The sequence below is a fragment of the Corapipo altera genome, unplaced genomic scaffold (assembly GCF_003945725.1).
Source record: "Corapipo altera isolate COAL_440 unplaced genomic scaffold, ASM394572v1 76, whole genome shotgun sequence".
Lineage (NCBI taxonomy): Eukaryota > Metazoa > Chordata > Aves > Passeriformes > Pipridae > Corapipo > Corapipo altera.
Genome location: NW_020884964.1, coordinates 261,586 through 268,598, shown reverse-complemented (window position 1 = coordinate 268,598; position 7,013 = coordinate 261,586). Strand labels below are relative to the sequence as shown.

Here is a 7,013-nt window from a genome sequence, read left to right as displayed (position 1 = left end):
TGTGATGAACTGACCAACCAACAAACCAGCTACTTAATGTTCCAGCTGTTATTGATATTATTTAGTTTTGGTCTTACTTTAAGAGCTTATTGCCTACATATGGAATGAAAGGCATTTCCATATAAGAATTTGGTTTAGAAAAAACCCATGATTTTGTATCTACTAGCTAACTGATTTTCTGTCTCACCTCTTTTGATTTAAAACTCTTCAGAGGAGGGATAAGGTTGCATCTGTCCGTGTGGGGTACTTTGATGGTACTCAATTCTCCCAGCAGGGCCATTGATATAAAATGAGCACAGCTAAATGTGTACGGCACGCAGAGTGCTGTGCTCGGATCAGGAATTGAGCAGAGCAGTGGATGTGTATCAGTGGCATTTGTTTCTGGCAGTGGCTGCAGGATGCAAGGTGCTGCACAAGCTGGCATGGCAAAAGGATAGTGTGAGCAGAAAAAAAATTGGCATGGTTGCAGTGAACACAATCCCTGCTGTTGCTTTTCACCCTGCATACTGAAATCTAATCACTGCAACAGTAAGCAGTGGAACTCAGATTTTAGTCATGAAATTCTCCCTAAAGCTTCCCATTTCCCTCAGTGATGTTGCTGACCTATTTCCAGCTCTTTCAGTGAATCTAGTACCCAACCCCTCTGGATCACCAAGACTAAACTTTGCTAACGGGGATCCACTGGTAAGCTGCCCTCTGAAGAGCCAGGCACATTCTCAGGTCCTCCCAGCTCACCTCTCTCTGCAGCTTCCAGTGAGTGTTCCTGTCTCCCAGTGCCTCCTGCTGAGATCCTTAATAAAGCTGCTTCAGCTGCGGGATTTTTGTGCCATTCGAGGGGAGCTGAAGAAAACAAGGGTTTGTCAGTGTTTGTGGGGATGCCCATTAAGTCCATGCAAATGAACCCTTTGTATCACCCAGCCTTACTGGCGCTGGGACAGAAAACGCAAAGCATTATTATCCCACCTGAATGTAAGAGCAGATTTCATCTGCTTGAAAAGTGACTGGTTAGGAGGAATATGAAACAGGGAGCCTGGGATAAGATGTGCCCCACTTCCCAGTCCTTCACACATCCCTTTCCAGGAAATTCAGACCTTCATTTTTTACAGTCTCCAACAGAAAGGTGGAGTTAGACTCTGAAAGAAAAGAGTGGAAGTCAGGGAGTGAGTAGGAGAGACAGTGACTCCAATTGCTGAAAGAAGATACTGTGTTACAGGACTGCTCCACACTGCAGTGTCCATGGTTCATACTGCTTTTTCTCAGCCAAGCCTGCTGAAGTAGCTGTAACAGAATAGAGCTCTGCATGGGCTGTGAATTCTGCTGGGCAAGCTGAGCAAATGCTCCCGTGGTCTCCCTGATGCTCTAGGCAAAAATGCAACAAGACTCCTCATGTCCTGACACAGCAAGTTTGTTACAGTATGGGCACATCTATGCTTCAGTATGATTACAGATTGGGCTGTGCTGGGAGAGGTAGCAGTTTCCTCAAGCTACCTTTACTTCCCTGTCTCTCTTTGCAGTCATGGAAGTGAACACCTACCATTGCAAACATGCTTACAAGCACTAATTAGTCGTCTCAAAATCATGGAGATTCTCATGCCAATACTAGCGAATGGTTCATTCATTCATTCATTCACTCATTCATGCACACCCACAGCTCTCTCCGACAGCAGCCTGCATCTCTCTGCAGTTGCTGGAGGAGGTTTCTGGGTATTGTCTACATATGTAGAGCAGAAAGACTATTTGTCCCTGGAAAGAATGGGGTTAGTGGACTGTGGAATCTCGAGCACAGGACAGAATGGTGCAGGCCAATTCTCTGCTAGATGCCTTGCAAAACAAAGACATCTGAGCTGCTGCACAGTTTAGAGGTGGGGGACACAAAACGTCAAGTACTTCTTTGCTTGAAAAATTTCTGCCTTATGTTCCGTGTAAAAGAGACAAGAGGTCAGGGCAAGGTTACTCTTCAGCTCAGCCAGAGCATGATCATCTCCAAGCAGCTGTCCTACTGCCCTTTCTTGGCCCTGTTTGGAACATACAGTCAGTGCAATGCTATGGTTTCTGCTCCAGCTTTTGGGTTCAGATGATGCTGGAGGATAACCAGTAAGTTCTCACTGTCTAGTTATCTCTGGTCATGGTTTTTCTTGAGTCCCTCAGAAGATGCCAGAGAGGTCCCGCAGAAGCAGATGGGTTGTCACCTCTGGCTTGCCATTCATCTATCTTTGCTCCTCACTGCAGCAGACTTGAGCATGCGCTCACTGAACATTCTCTGGCTCTCCTATGCATGTTCTTGGCAGAGACCTGGAGAATCCTGGAGAGTGGTGTTTCTAAAAAAGATGCTCAGAAACATAGTTTCCAGTGATTTGAGCACTCACTGTCACTGACACCTTTAAACCTGCCTTTGCCGTTAGGAAGATAAATCGGGCATTTAGAAGTGTGGCAAATGGAGTGGGACACAGTAGTGAGTAGGAAGGGCAATTTTATGTGCTGGACATCATATGTTTCTTTTTGAGCTTTCCAGATAGTGCCTCCTTAACTGTTTCCAAGTACCTGGTCTGAGTCCTGATGATCCCAGGGAGGTCTGATTGCATGACAGTTGTCCATCAGCTGGCCAGGGGGCTTGGATGTGAAAGGTATCTTCTCCCCTGGAAAACCGAGAATATAGATTGCATCCCAGGGAGAAGGCAGTGCTCAATGGAATGTTTTGGCACACCTGTGAAAAATCAAGAGCTTATGGTTTGCTGTCACTCCAATGCTTTGAGACCCTGCAGAGGTAACTGGAGAAACCATGCTTGTGGTGCTTCTGAGCTTTCACCTAAATACTTGCTCTATGCTGTCTTTTGTGCAGGTTTAAACAATAAATCCAGTACACTAATTCATGAGCATAGCATTTAGCAGCTTGGGAGAGAATTTTCCTGGAAGAAGCAGTTACTGGCCAAATTTTGCAGAACACTGCTTATATGTGGCAGACACAAAAGAGTTTTTGCACTGGAAACCACCTGCTGCATGGGGGTTGAATGAAGTAGTTAGAGGAGCTGGATGTGAACTTAGGGAGCTTGGAAATGGGGAGAGTTGCATGTATTTTGCAAACATCTAGTCTGCAAAACAAGCCACACACTCTTCTCTTCAAATTCTGCTTCAGAATTTTTTCTTTTTGAGAAAACTGCTTTCTGATCACCAGACAATATACAAAAAAATTCAGTACGTGCAGAGAATGACTTCAGCACCTGAGCCTATTGTAAGAGATGTACAAGGTGCAAACTGTCTCCCTACTCTTCTCAAAGTGGTAGAGACAAAAAAGCCTTCTGGCAGCTGTCATTTGTCTCAAGAGCAGTGCATGCTAATACAAGTATCTCACTCCTACTTCTCAGGCAAAAAACAGCTCCTAGCTGGTGTCACTGAAAAATGAAGTCCCCTGTTGAACTGCCTGGCCCTTAGCATCTTTACCCACCAAAACCACGACACCAATGAGGCTTTGTTTTGCTGTTACAAAACTGCAGAATACAGGAACTAAAAATGCAGAAGCAAGATCAACTGAGATGTGTTTCCCAGTGAAAGCAATAGCCTAGTGACTCTGCTGCCTCCCTGCAAGGGGCCATGGAAGTGCAGTGTGCCAGCCCTGGGGCAGCACTACAACCAAATAGTCACTAGCACTCTCCACTTGATGCTCCAGCTCTTTTCACCGCCATTCCAAAGCTGTCCCAGCTTGGAAAAAAAGATAGGTTGAGAAAAAAATAATCCCCCCCCCCAAATGCAGAATTAAGAAGTAACAAATACCGTGTTCTCTGGATTTGTCTTCTGCTTTTGAAACCTGGAGGTTTGGTGCTTTCCAATTTACTTGGCAACCAAATGTAAGTTCAAAGAAAATAAGAGTGATACGTAATCACACGACTCCAGGAGCTGCAACTTCTAGAAAAATGGAAGTGCAAGTGCCATATGGCAAGATGTGGGAACTGTGTCATGCAAACTGGAGACTGTGATGCTTTCTCAGCAGCTCTGGCCACATGAAGCCATATTCCTCATTTGATCTGTGTGCAAGGTTCTCATAGCTATTAGTGGGAAGTGCAGGGTGAATCAGACATAGTGCGTGACTCTGGCTGCAGCCCTTGATTGTGGAGGTAATTTGGCCTCCTGTTTATCATCTAAATAGATGAGCAAGGCTGGATATTCCAGGGAAAATAGACTTTTTTTATTAAAAGTGAGAAGTGACTGACTTCAGCTGCATAAAGCACCTTATTTATACTTTATTTATATATTCCAGGTCAAGAAAGCTGGTGGAACACCTTGCAAAAACCAAGCCCCTTAGGTGAGAAGATGCGAAATTACTTCTTTTAAAGGTAAACATTTCTTCACTATAATGGACTCTAATCTGCTGTCCTTGAGGGTGGTCAGAAATCTTTCCTGACTGCTTGCTGCTTTGGCTTTACCAACCTCTGCCTCAGCTCTGACTTGTTTCACCTCCAAGTGGCCTTGCCTGGCTAGGTGTCCCTCCAGCACTGGCCAGCTCTGCCTGAGATGAGCCTGTGAGTCCTGGGGAGAGACCAATGTCAAGGAACATGCTATCTGCTGTTATCAGCATGCAGCAGTCAATTTTAGGCCACAGGGACCCATGTGGCTGGGAATTTCTGTGCTCCTCGTTCTTCCCGAGGCACCTTGGAGAAGGCCTGTGCCCTTGTTCCTGGTTGACTTCGCCACCGGAACAGCTGAGATGGAAGCATTGTTCTTGTTCCTGTTTCCTTCTTTTCCCACAGCTTAGATGTTAGCCCACTGGCCAGGGACTAGCACTGGTACGCACACAGATCTTGCTATCTTGGCACAGTTTGCTCCATTTATTCTATTTTCTTCTGAAGATGTATGAACCAAAAATGCGTGTCCTCTCTGTGGTGCACGCTCAATAAATGGTGAGGTAGTAAACAATGCTGCATGCCCTAAACAGAGTAATTGAAGCCCTTCATGTAAAGACAATGTAATTTAAAAAAATAAAAACAAAAGAAAGAAAAAACCCAAAAAACCGGATTTAACTTCCTGATTACTTAATGGTTATGGGTTTGGGCATTTTGCTGCAGATTTTGGAGAAATGAAACTGCACCATTTGTAAGACTACATTCTTCTTTCAATGCTGCTGCGTGCCAGTCTGTTCCCCTCTTGAAATTTCAGACATGGCCTGTTTGAAAGCCACACTGAGCTGAATGGTTTTATCATGGCTTTCTGGGATTGTGATGATGTTTTAAAATGACTGAAGAGGCTCCTTTGCCACCTACCTAATGATTAGAAATCCCCAAGTACCTTATGAAGTCTTCTGCTCTTAAGGGAAGCTTCTGGCAAACCTGTTTAAGGTTCTGAGGCTGTATTCCTGTGTTTGTATGTGCAGGAGGGGCGTGGATGTGTGAGTGCATATGTGTAGACTGCGCAAGCTCTGACTTCTTCCCTCTCCTGTATTTCTGCTTATCCAGATGAGCTCCTGCTCCTGCAAGAACTCCCATCTCTTCAGCAGGTGAGACAATATCCTGAATGTAAGGGTCAGTCCAGGAACACAGGCTGCTGTGGAGCATACGTTCATAGGCTGGAGACCAGGAGACAGGGGCTTGGGGATTCAAGCATTACCTGGCTGCTGCTGTGCCTCCTGCTCTAGCAGTGCAAACAGAGCAGTGGCAGGTTTGGAAGGAATGGCATGGATGGGATGGTTTGGCTGTGTGGGGAGAGAGCAGTGGTGTGTAGCCAGCTCTGTGTTTGGTAGCCCAGTGTCTTACAGGGCTTGTAGGGCTGATGGGAATACAGCTCCCTTCCATGTGCACCTAAGTCACTGAGAAATTTTCTGGCCTCTGCACCTCAAGACATCAGTGTGGTATTTTGTATTTGTGCCAGGGCTGTTAACAGTATGTAGCATTTTATTTGCTATCAGTAGACTCCAGAGTTAACAGCTGTATTTATAGGACCAGTGGCACCAGGAAAGCAGGCAGCAACTGCAGAGCCACCAATGGGAAGAAATAAGAGAAGTGAGAGATCTAAAAGGCATGATTCAAGAGGAAACATTGCAGGAATGCAAACTGCCAAGTCAATATGAGACTTGTATCCATGCAAATCTGAAAGAATAGATGTTTTCCATTCCTTCTGTTGACAAGATAAGAAGTCAGGGGGTTAAACTACAGGCAGGGACACCAAAGTTTGGCGCAAGGAAAAGCTTTCTATAGCCATGAAAGTAATGGTGGCAGCTGGATTGTCTGTAGAGAGGAGGAAGTGTGTATTGTTTAACTGAAAGGTTTTAAAATCAGGATGAGCAAACCTCTATTGAGTTCGGATCAGGTGTAGATGACCTAGTTCTCAACATCATTTCATCAGAAAGATGTGTCTGAGAGATGAACATTCAGCACATCATAAACAGAAAATCAAGGCTGTGGTTAATAGGCTGAAAGAAAATACACCTTTGGCCTTTGGACAAAGGTTTGGTGTAGTAGAACAAAGCACTGAAAATTAGGCCATACTGGGAGAACAGATCTAGGTGGCAATACTATCCAAGCTTGTAGAACCTGGGAGCAGACTGATCTTAGTTCCAGGCTGGTGGTCAGTTTCCTGGGTGGATGAGCCATTTAGCTACTAGGACACTAGAGAAAAGAACTTGTTGCTGCTCTGAAGCCCATGATATATCCCACTTGGGTTTTGTCCTGCCAAGGTTTGTTTTAGTGCTTTAGGAATGGTATTCTCCAATTTAATACTCCCACTAAAATCATGTGCTGCTCCCCTTCCCCGCTCCCATTGGAGGCACAAAAGGCAAAGTTCACAGGTTGAGATAAAAGCAATTTACTGGAAACAGCAATGAGATAAGAAAACGAACAGTAACAGCCACACTATTAATAACAAAAGTGTACAAAAAAGAGAGTGATTCACATGCCAGAATTCTTACTATAGAGCTCTCACTGTAGAGCCTGACTGCAGCCAAGCTGTTCCAACTGGAAGAGAGCCCTTCCTTCAAAAAAAAGACTCCCTTCCCCCCACTCCCTGCAATGATATGAGGTGGTATAGAA

At 45.0% G+C, this 7,013-nt stretch overlaps 1 protein-coding gene across 1 annotated transcript in view; it reads right to left on the bottom strand.

The window, feature by feature from the left end:
* Nucleotides 1-2,637, bottom strand: part of SLC8A1 (solute carrier family 8 member A1) — a 128,027-nt gene extending 125,390 nt beyond the window's left edge. The window contains exons 1-2 of the mRNA XM_027664586.1: nt 2,542-2,637; nt 736-840 (exon numbers count right to left, since the gene is read on the bottom strand). The gene's annotated coding sequence lies outside the window, so the exon portion shown is untranslated. The remainder of the gene's footprint in view (nt 1-735; nt 841-2,541) is intronic.
* Between the last annotated feature and the right edge of the window lie 4,376 nt (nt 2,638-7,013).